The following is a 10,072-nucleotide window of genomic DNA, read 5'->3' on the forward strand; positions in this document are numbered from 1 at the left end:
ATTTTTAATATTATTTCAAGAGTTTTAAATATTAATCTCCAACCACACCCTTTTACTGCAATTTTTGGCCTACCAATGATGGATAATAAGTGTTTATCCGCTTCATCCCAACGAATGATTGCATTTATTACACTAATGGCTAGAAGATCCATTTTACTGAATTGGAAAGAAGCCAATCCTCCAACAGTATCTCAGTGGTTTTCCCAAACTATTTCCTGTTTAAGTTTAGAAAAAATTAGAAGTGTGGTTTTCGATCCTTCAGTTAAATTTGAGGAAACTTGGAGACCATTTATTCAGCATTTTCATATGAATTATACGGTCTGATCCTGAACCTTATTGTCACTATCCTGAATTGTGTGGATGGAGGTTGGGAGTCATAGGCACTACTGTATATATATAACATTATGCGATTGCCCATGTTGGTTAGTTTTCTTTTTCTATTTAGTTGTTGTTTTTTTTTGTTTTGGGGGGGGTTTTTCTTAATCATTTATATTATTATATGAGTTTGAGAGATTCTATGTATGGATCAATATATATTTGAATGTTTATCAATCTATTATGTACTCTCAAATGTCTTGTAACAATATTTTTCTTCTGTTTTTTTTCAAAAAACTAATAAAAAGATTTGAAAAGAAAAGAAAGAAAGAAAGCATTGCTACCCTCCGGATTGCGGACTGCTTTCAGCGTTACTTGGGAGCTAAGGAAGAAAGACGGACTTTACTTGTCACATCTGCCGTGCATCAAAACATCGTTAACGTAGAGCGAAATGCGTCATCTGCGTCCAGCACAGTCACGGTCCGAGGATGCGCTGGGGGCAGCCCCCCGGCATCGCCAATGCAGCATGCCCACGACTTGCTAACCTTAATCCATACATCTTGGGAAAGTGGGAAGAAACCAGAGCTCGCGGAGGAAACAGACGCGGTCGTAGGGAGAGCTTCCGTTGTGATAAGGAAGTACAGCACAGTACAGGCCATTTGTCCCATGATGTTGTGCCAACCTACTGTATATAGTTCGACTCTTCCCTCCTATGTAGCCCATAACCCTCCTTTATTGTAACATCCATATGACTAAAAATCTTTTCTTCTATCACCCTCTACAACCATACCCAGAAGTGTATTCCAGGCACCCCACCACTCCGTGTACAAAATACTACCTCTGGCATCTCCTTCAACCTCCCTCCACTCAATGTCCTGTGGTACTGACCATTGCTGCTCAGGGGTAAAGGTGTTGGCTGACCATCCTGTCTCTGCCTGTCAAGTCTCCTCTCATCCTCTTGTGATATTGTACTGGCCGATTGATGAACCATCGATAACTCTCGGAGACGGGAGGCGAACGATAGGCTTTTATTAGCAGCAAAACAGAGCACAGCATCTCGGAGACTGAGGGAGGAGCAGTGCCTCCAATCGCCTTTATACAGGGGTCTGTGGGAGGAGCCACAGGAGCAGTCAGCAGGGGGCGTGTCCAGACAGGTATACACATAGTTTACCACATTCACCCCCCCCCTTTGTTTTAAAAGAGAGTCCCCACGGGGCCAAGTTTCTCACAAGTATATTTACAGGTTAAGTCTATCAGGCGGTTGAGTCCGTTGCTGCGATCTACGTAGCACCGGTGGTGATTGCACCGGTGACAGTGGTTGTGCTGCTTCCAGCCTGACTTGAGGTGCCAGCCCGTTAGGCGTCAGTGATCCCTCATGCGCGTGCGAGACGCCCGGTATGGGAGTGTCGTGAGGAGTCTGTGTAGGGCTTGGTGTGCGCGGTGTCTCATGGGTATACACCTCGGTGGGTACGGGGTTCATAGTCACCGTGGAGTGTTCGGGGTAGTGGTCTGGTGCTCCTGCGGGCGCCAGGTCACGGACGGAGACCGTGTCCTCCCGCCCATCAGGTAAGACCACGTAAGCATACTGGGGGTTTGCATGTAGTAGGTGAACCCTCTCAACCATCGGGGAGTATTTATTGCTCCTCACATGTTTCTGGAGCAGCACTGGCCCTGGGGATGTCAGCCAAGCTGGTAGGGTGGTCCCAGTGGCAGACTTCCTGGGAAAAGAGAATAGGCGCTCGTGAGGGGTGGCATTGGTGGACGTACATAACAGGGAGCGGATGGAGTGGAGTGCCTCAGGGAGGACCTCCTGCCATCGAGAGACCGGCAACCCTTTCGACTTAAGAGCTAAAAGTGTGGCCTTCCACACAGTGGCATTCTCCCTCTCCACTTGTCCATTTCCCCAGGGATTATAACTCGTGGTTCGACCAGTAGCAATGCCCCTAGCTAGCAGGTACTGGCGCAGCTCGTCACTCATAAAGGAGGACCCTCTATCACTGTGGATATAGCAGGGATATCCGAACAGAGTGAAGAGCTGGCGCAGGGCTTTTATGACGGATGTGGCAGTGGTATCGGGGCAGGGGATGGCAAAGGGGAACCGCGAGTACTTGTTGATTATGTTGAGAAAGTAGATATTGCAGTCGGTGGAGGGAAGGGGACCCTTAAAATCGACACTCAGTTGCTCAAAGGGGCGGGTGACCTTGATAAGTTGTGCCTTTTCAGGATGGTAGAAGTGCGGTTTGCACTCAGCGCAGACTTGGCAGTCCCTGGTCATCGTCCTGATGTCCTCAAGGGAGTACGGCAGGATCCGGGCTTTCACGAAATGGTAAAGTCGGGTGACCCCCGGGTGGCAAAGATCTGCATGGAGGGCGTATAGCGAGTCAAGATGCGCGCTGGCACATGTTCCCCGGGATAGGGCATCAGGGGGCTCATTGAGCCTTCCAGGCTGGTACAGGATATCATAGTTGTAGGTGGAGAGTTCTATTCTCCACCTCAAAACTTTATCATTTTTGATTTTGCCCCGCTGTTGGTTGCTGAACATGAACGCAACCGAGCGCTGGTCGGTCAGCAAGGTGAAACTTTTGCCGGCGAGATAGTGCCTCCAGTGCCTAATAGCTTCCACTATGGCCTGGGCTTCTTTCTCCACCGCGGAGTGCCGAATTTCAGAGCCTTGAAGGGTACGAGAAAAGAATGCTACTGGCCTGCCTGCCTGATTGAGGGTAGCAGCCAGCGCGAAGTCGGAGGCGTCACTCTCTACTTGGAAGGGAATGGTCTCGTCCACCGCATGCATCGTTGCTTTGGCAATGTCCCCTTTAATGCAGCTGAAGGCCGCGCAGGCCTCGGCAGAGAGGGGAAAGGTGGTAGACTTGACCGGGGGCGGGCCTTGTCTGCGTAATGGGGGACCCATTGGGCGTAATAGGAAAAGAAGCCCAGGCACCGTCTGAGGGCTTTGAGGGTGGTGGGAAGAGGGAGTTCCAACAGCGTACAGTTGGGGTCAGGGCTAATGACTCCATTCTCCACGACATACCCAAGGATAGCAAGTCGGGTGGTTCCGAATGCACATTTGTCCCTGTTATAGGTGAGGTTAAGAGCTTTGGCCGCTTGGAAAAATCGTTGGAGGTTGGTGTTGTGATCCTGCCAGTCGTGACCGCAGATGGTGATATTATCCAGATATGGGAACGTGGCCTTCAGTTGGCACTGGTCCACCATCCGGTCCATTTCCCTCTGGAAGACAGAGACACCATTCGTGACACCAAAGGGGACGCGCAGGAAGTGATAGAGCCTGCCGCCCGCCTCGAAGGCAGTGTAGGGGTGGTCCTCTGGGCGGATGGGGAGCTGGTGATAAGCGGATTTCAGATCTATTGTCAAGTACACCTTGTACTGAGCTATCTGATTGACCATATCTGCGATGCGGGGTAGGGGTTACGCGTCAAGCTGCGTGAACCTAATGATGGTCTGGCTATAGTCCACGACCATCCTATTTTTCTGCCCGGTCCGAACAACAACCACCTGGGCCCTCCAAGGACTTGTGCTTGGCTCAATGATCCCCTCCCTGAGCAGCCACTACACCTCCGACTTAATGAAGGCCCTGTCCCCCGCGCTGTACCTCCTGCTTTTAGTTGCCACAGGTTTACAGTCGGGGGTCAGGTTGGCGAACAGCGGTGGGGGAGGGATCTTGAGGGTGGAGAGGCTGCAAGTGGTGTCAGTAGCGCAGTTGTCGGCATGGTGCTGGGTGGGATGTGTGGTTCGGTGTGTGTGTGCGTGGTCAGTAGCGGGGTATATGACGAAGTCCCACAAAACTGAGGACTTCTGACAGCGATTGGTGGGAGAGGCCCGTCATACTCTATTGTCACACTTCTCAGGTGGCTCTGGAAGTCCAGCCCCAATAGCACAGGGGCACACAGTTGAGGCATTACCAGTAACGCAAAGTCCCGATATTCTGTGCCCTGCACCACCCCCCCGGATGTCTGTGGAATGCGACCCAGAAGCCATGGTGACCCTCTAGCCGTGTCACGAGTCCGCAGCGTTGCACCGTGTCCGGGTGAATAAAACTCTCAGTGCTGCCCGTGTCAAACAGGCAGCTAGTCCTGTGCCCCTCCACCAGGATGTCCATCATTGACCTTGCAAGCTGGTGTGGAGCGCTTTAGTCGAGGGTCATGGAGGCCAGAGTTGCATCGCTGTCTTGGTGCCCGGTAAGCACCCGTGGGTTGGAGGCGGGGCGAGGTGGTGCCGACAAAGATGGCCGCCCCCATGCCTCGCATGCGGCGGGCAGGCAAGATGGTGGCGACCAAGATGGCCGCCCCCATGCCTCGCACGAGACAGGCAGGCAAGATGGCGGCGACCAAGATGGCCGCCCCATGCCTCGCACGAGACGGGCAGGCAAGATGGCAGCGACCAAGATGGCGACCCCCATGCCTTGCACGTGGCGCTGCTCGACCCTGCTCGTGGTTTGGCCTCACAGGCCTTGGCGAAGTGGCCCTTCTTTCCACAGCTGGAGCAGGCAGCTTCTTGGGCCGGGCAGTGTTTACGGGGGTACTTTTCGAGTCCGCAGAAGTAACACTGCGCAGACTTGCGACTGGCTGCAGCCGTGGTCAATTCGCCGGTGGGTTGCGGGGACTTCATGGACTTGTGACTGGCAGCAGCCGTGGTCAATTCGCCGGTGGGTTGCGGGGACTTCACGTACTCGTGACTGGCAGCAGCCATGGTCAATTCGCCGGTGGGTTGCAGGGTCTGCAACGTCCACGGGGCCGGCGGGAGATCACACGCCTGGACAGCGTCAGCGTCATGCAGAGCAGCCTCCAGCGTGTCGGCCAGCTCGATCGCTGAACGTAAGGTAAGATCGGCGTGTTCCAGCAGCCGCTGGCGCACATACACTGACCTGATCCCCGTAACGAAGGCGTCTCTTACCAGGAGCTCCGCATGCTGTTCCGCCGTCAGTCGCCTGCAGTCGCAGGCCCGCACGAGTGTCTGTAGGGCCCGGATAAACTCAGCGCTCGACTCTCCGGCCCGCTGCTGCCGTGTCACTAAGCGATGTCTTACGTAGACGGTGTTCACCGGCTGCAGGTATTGTCTTTTGAGGGCGTCCAGTGCCCCTTGGTAGGTCGGCAGGTCCCTGATCAGGGAGTAGACCCACAGACTGACCCTGGAGAAGAGAATTTTGTGCATCGAGGCAGGCTCGGTCACACGAATCTCCTCTAGGTACGATTGGAAGCATGCAAGCCAGAGTTCAAAAGCAATGCCAGCTTCCGGAGATTGAGGGTCAATATGCTCTCCATATTTTAAAGTCGCTGCTAATAAAATTAATGCACCATCGATAACTCTCGGAGACGGGAGGCGAACGATAGGCTTTTATTAGCAGCAAAACGGAGCATGGCATCTCGGAGACTGAGGGGGGAGCAGTGCCTCCAATCACTTTTATACAGGGGTCTGTGGGAGGAGCCACAGGAGCAGTCAGCAGAGGGGCGTTTCCAGACAGGTATACATAGTTTACCACACCGATGAATGATATTGACGCCTATCAATATCTACGCTTCAGTGCCTCTTCTCCTCCAATTCCCTGTGACTCTTAATTCTTTGAAATTTCATATATTTATATATCTTTACCTTAACAAGCCAGCTTTGTCAACTTCAGGGCAGAGAATTCTAAAGGTGCACTAAAAAACTATGCACCTCAGTTTTGGGTGACTGGGCTCTTATTTATTAATTCTGTCCCCTTGCTCATAGCTCACACTCCAGTGGGGCAGAAGAGATCCACCCTGGACTTCAGCCGGAAATGTCCGGTGGTTATTCCCCTTCCAAGATGCTGCCTGACCTGCTGAGTTCCTCCAGCATTTTGTGTGTGCTGCTCAGGATCTGCAGAGTCTCTTGTGTTTATGATTTGCTGCCCTGTCTAGGCCCCTTTGGATCTCAAATGCTTGAACCGGGTGTACTCTGTAGACTGTTATTCATTGCAATAGTGCTCAGATTTCTGTGTGTCCAGTGCTGAACGTCAGATGCAGTGTCCCCTCGGTTCGGTATTCTCCTGCATTGCTGGTGGATGCGACTGAGCACTGGCTGAATGTCATTTAACCTAACTGATGCCATTCCAGATTCAGAGGCATTCCAGCTCTCAGTCGTTGAGCTGCAGTGTGCAAACAATGTTTGGGCGTGCAGCACAGGAACAGAACTCCCGTTAATAACTCAGGGAGTCAAGGAGCACCTGTGGAAAGAGAAACCAGTTAACCAGGGGGGTGGGGTAGGGGTTCATTCAGAGAGGACTAGATTATAAAAGCAAGTTTGTAACACTGAGGCTTTACAAGACGTTAGTCAGACCACATTGGGTGCACTGTGAGCAGCCTTGAGCACCACATCTAAAAAGAATATTCTTGTATTGGAGAGGGTCCAGAGAAGCTTCACAAGAATTATCCTGGGATTTATAGGGTTAACATGTGAGGAGTGTTTGATGGCTCTGGTTGGACTTTAGCAGATTGAGGGGTGATCTCATTGAACCCTATTGAGTATTAGAGTAGATGTGGAGAGGATGTGTCCATTAACAAGAGAGTCTGGGACCAGAGGGCACAACCTCAGGTTACAAGGACATCCATTTAGAAAGGAGGTGAGCAGGAATTTCTTTTGCCAGAGGGTGGTGAATCCGTGGAATTCTTTACCACAGCTGGCTGTGGAGGCCAAGTCATTGGGAATATTTAAAGCTGAGCCTGCTAAATTCTTGATTATAGTCAATAGACAATAGGTGCAGGAGTAGGCCATTCGGCCCTTCTAGCCAGCACCGCCGTTCACTGTGATCATGGCTGATCATACACAATCAGTACCCCGTTCCTGCCCTCTCCCCATATCCGTTGACCCCGCTATCTATAAGAGCTCTATCTAACTCTCTCTTGAATGCATCCAGAGACTTGGCCTCCACTGCCTTCTGGGGCAGAGCATTCCACATATCCACCACTCTCTGGGTGAAAATTTTTTTTCGCATCTCTGTTCTAACTGGCCTACCCCTTATTCTTAAACTGTGGCCTATAGTTCTGGTCTCACCCATCAGCGGGAACATGCTTCCTGCCTCCAGTGTGTCCAATCCCTTAATAATCTTATATGTTTCAATCAGATCCCCTCTCATCCTTCTAAAGTAAGATTCGTAAGAGCATCAAAGGTTACAAGGAGAAGGGAGGAGAATGGGGTTCAGAGGAATAATAAATCAGCCATGATGGAATGGTGGAACAGACTCAAATGGGCTGAATATTCCATGGAATTAGAATTAATGAGATTGATCAGGAACTTGGTATTAATGGCCGAATATTCTTCTATGCTGCAATGAAATATGAAAAAAATGAATGAGATCAGCAAGAAAGACGCAACCACAATAACAGCTAACTTCAGATCAAATCTCAGACTCACTCAGAGTCCAGGTTACCAGAACTAAAGGGAGAGCATGTACAAAGACCTCTTGCAGTTTGGAGAAACATGTGCCTGACAGAACTGTTGAAGTGGAATATTCAGACTGTGATCAACATTGTGTTGCAAGATCACAGAGTCCAAAATTAACAGTAACCATAAGACCATAAAATGAAGGAGCAGAATTAGGCCATTTGGCCCATCAAGTTTGTTTCCCCCATTTCATCATAGCTGATCCAACTTTCCTCTCAGCCCCAGTCTCCTGCCTCCCCCCACCCCCATATCCCTTCATGTCCTGACCAATCAAGAATCTATCAACTATTTAAGGAGATACATACAGACTTGGTCTCCACAGCCACCTCTGGAAAGAATTCCACAGATTCACCACTCTCTGACTAAACACATTCCGCCCAAGGATGGGCTGTGAGCAACCCACAAGTGTTCCAGAGAAGCTTCACAAGAATTATCCTGGGATTTGAAGGGTTAACATGTGAGGAGTGTTTGATGGCTCTGGTTGGACTTTAGCAGATTGAGGGGTGATCTCATTGAAACAGAATCTCAACGAAACAGAACATATCAAATGACAGAACGATCCCCATTCCTCTCTCCCACACAGTCCTCAAACCCAGGACTCCTGCGGGCTTGTGGATTTGCAGACACTGGGACTTCAACTTCCCCAGTGAACTCACAGAGGCTGGGCTATCGGGTCTCGTCTTCTAACTTCTGATTGGAATTCATCGTGGCCCTCAAGTTTAACCCTGTAATTACTACATTTTACAAAAAGCAAGGGAGTGGGTGAATGTGGAGCAACACACACAAAATGCTGGTGGAACACAGCAGGCCAGGCAGCATCTATAGGGAGAAGCACTGCTGACATTTCGGGCCGAGACCCTTCGTCAGGACTAACTGAAAGGAGAGATAGCAAGAGATTTGAAAGTAGGAGGGGGAGGGGAAAATGCGAAATGATAGGAGAAGACCGGGTGGGGTGAAGCTGAGAGCTGGAAAGGTGATTGGCAAAAGGGATACAGAGCTAGAGAAGGGAAAGGATCATGAGTGTAGAATTCTCCAGTCACCATTGGCCACAGTGACATAGTGACCTTTGTTCTCTTGCTTCGAGCAAACTTTCAACTCAACTTGGATTCCACGGTCTCCTTTTGAAATACTTTCTATGTGAAAAAGGATCTAGTGGTTTCCTGGCATACATGACAAATAAACTCCTCTCGGGCTTCCAGTTGGTTATAGGCTTCAATTGTAATTGATGTTCCAATGACAAGCTGCTAACTCTCACCTGTGAATGTCAACAGAGCAGGGCACTTGGCTCTCACAGACTGACGGCTAATGGAATTGGAGACTGGGCTCTGACTGCCGTGGTTATGCCGGCACTCTACTGACATTTGAAGCAATGTTATGGGTCAAACATTGCCCACAAATTGCAACCCAATCAGCAGATTTTCCGGGCCCCATTTGACGTCATCACTCACAGCTTGGGAAGCTCTGTTCAATACTCTTGCTTTTTGTTGCTGGAATCCCAGTTCATGTTAGAGTCATTGAAATCCTTCCTTCTCCAGACAGATTTGCCCTTCTGTCTCCCTCTGGCCCACCTCCATCAAAGGGATTATTGGTTATTTTCCTCTCTTCATCCACATGGGTTCAACTGTTGATCTTTTCAATGTATCTCTGGCACAATTGTAATTGTTTCCTTAACACGTATTGTATCACACACTCTTTTTTTTGTACCTGATTCTCCATTTCATCCAAAAACTCCGTAATTCCCAGCACCTGGTGATCTGCTTACGGCAACTGGACATCCTCAAGTGGAAAAGCTCGCTGAGGTTGATGATGAATTAGCAGATAATTGCATCATATATTTGCCCTTCCTTTCCAGTCCTGATGAAGGATCTCAGCCTGAAACATCAAAACTCCCCATCTTTCCAATCCTGATGAAGGGCCTTCAACCCAAACTTTGAAATCCCCCTTCCTTTCCAGTCCTGATGAAGAATCTCAGCCTGAAACATCGAAACTCCCCATCTTTCCAATCCTGATGAAGGGTCTTCGCCCCAAACTTTGAAATCCCCCTTCCTTTCCAGTCCTGATGAAGAATCTCAGCCTGAAACATCGAAACTCCCCATCTTTCCAATCCTGATGAAGGGTCTTCGCCCCAAACTTTGAAATCCCCCTTCCTTTCCAGTCCTGATGAAGAATCTCAGCCTGAAACATCGAAACTCCCCATCTTTCCAATCCTGATGAAGGGTCTTCGCCCCAAACTTTGAAATCCCCCTTCCTTTCCAGTCCTGATGAAGAATCTCAGCCTGAAACATCGAAATTCCCCATCTTTCCAATCCTGATGAAGGGTCTTCACCCCAAACTTTGAAAT

The sequence above is a fragment of the Hemitrygon akajei genome, chromosome 32 (assembly GCF_048418815.1).
Source record: "Hemitrygon akajei chromosome 32, sHemAka1.3, whole genome shotgun sequence".
NCBI classification, from domain to species: domain Eukaryota; kingdom Metazoa; phylum Chordata; class Chondrichthyes; order Myliobatiformes; family Dasyatidae; genus Hemitrygon; species Hemitrygon akajei.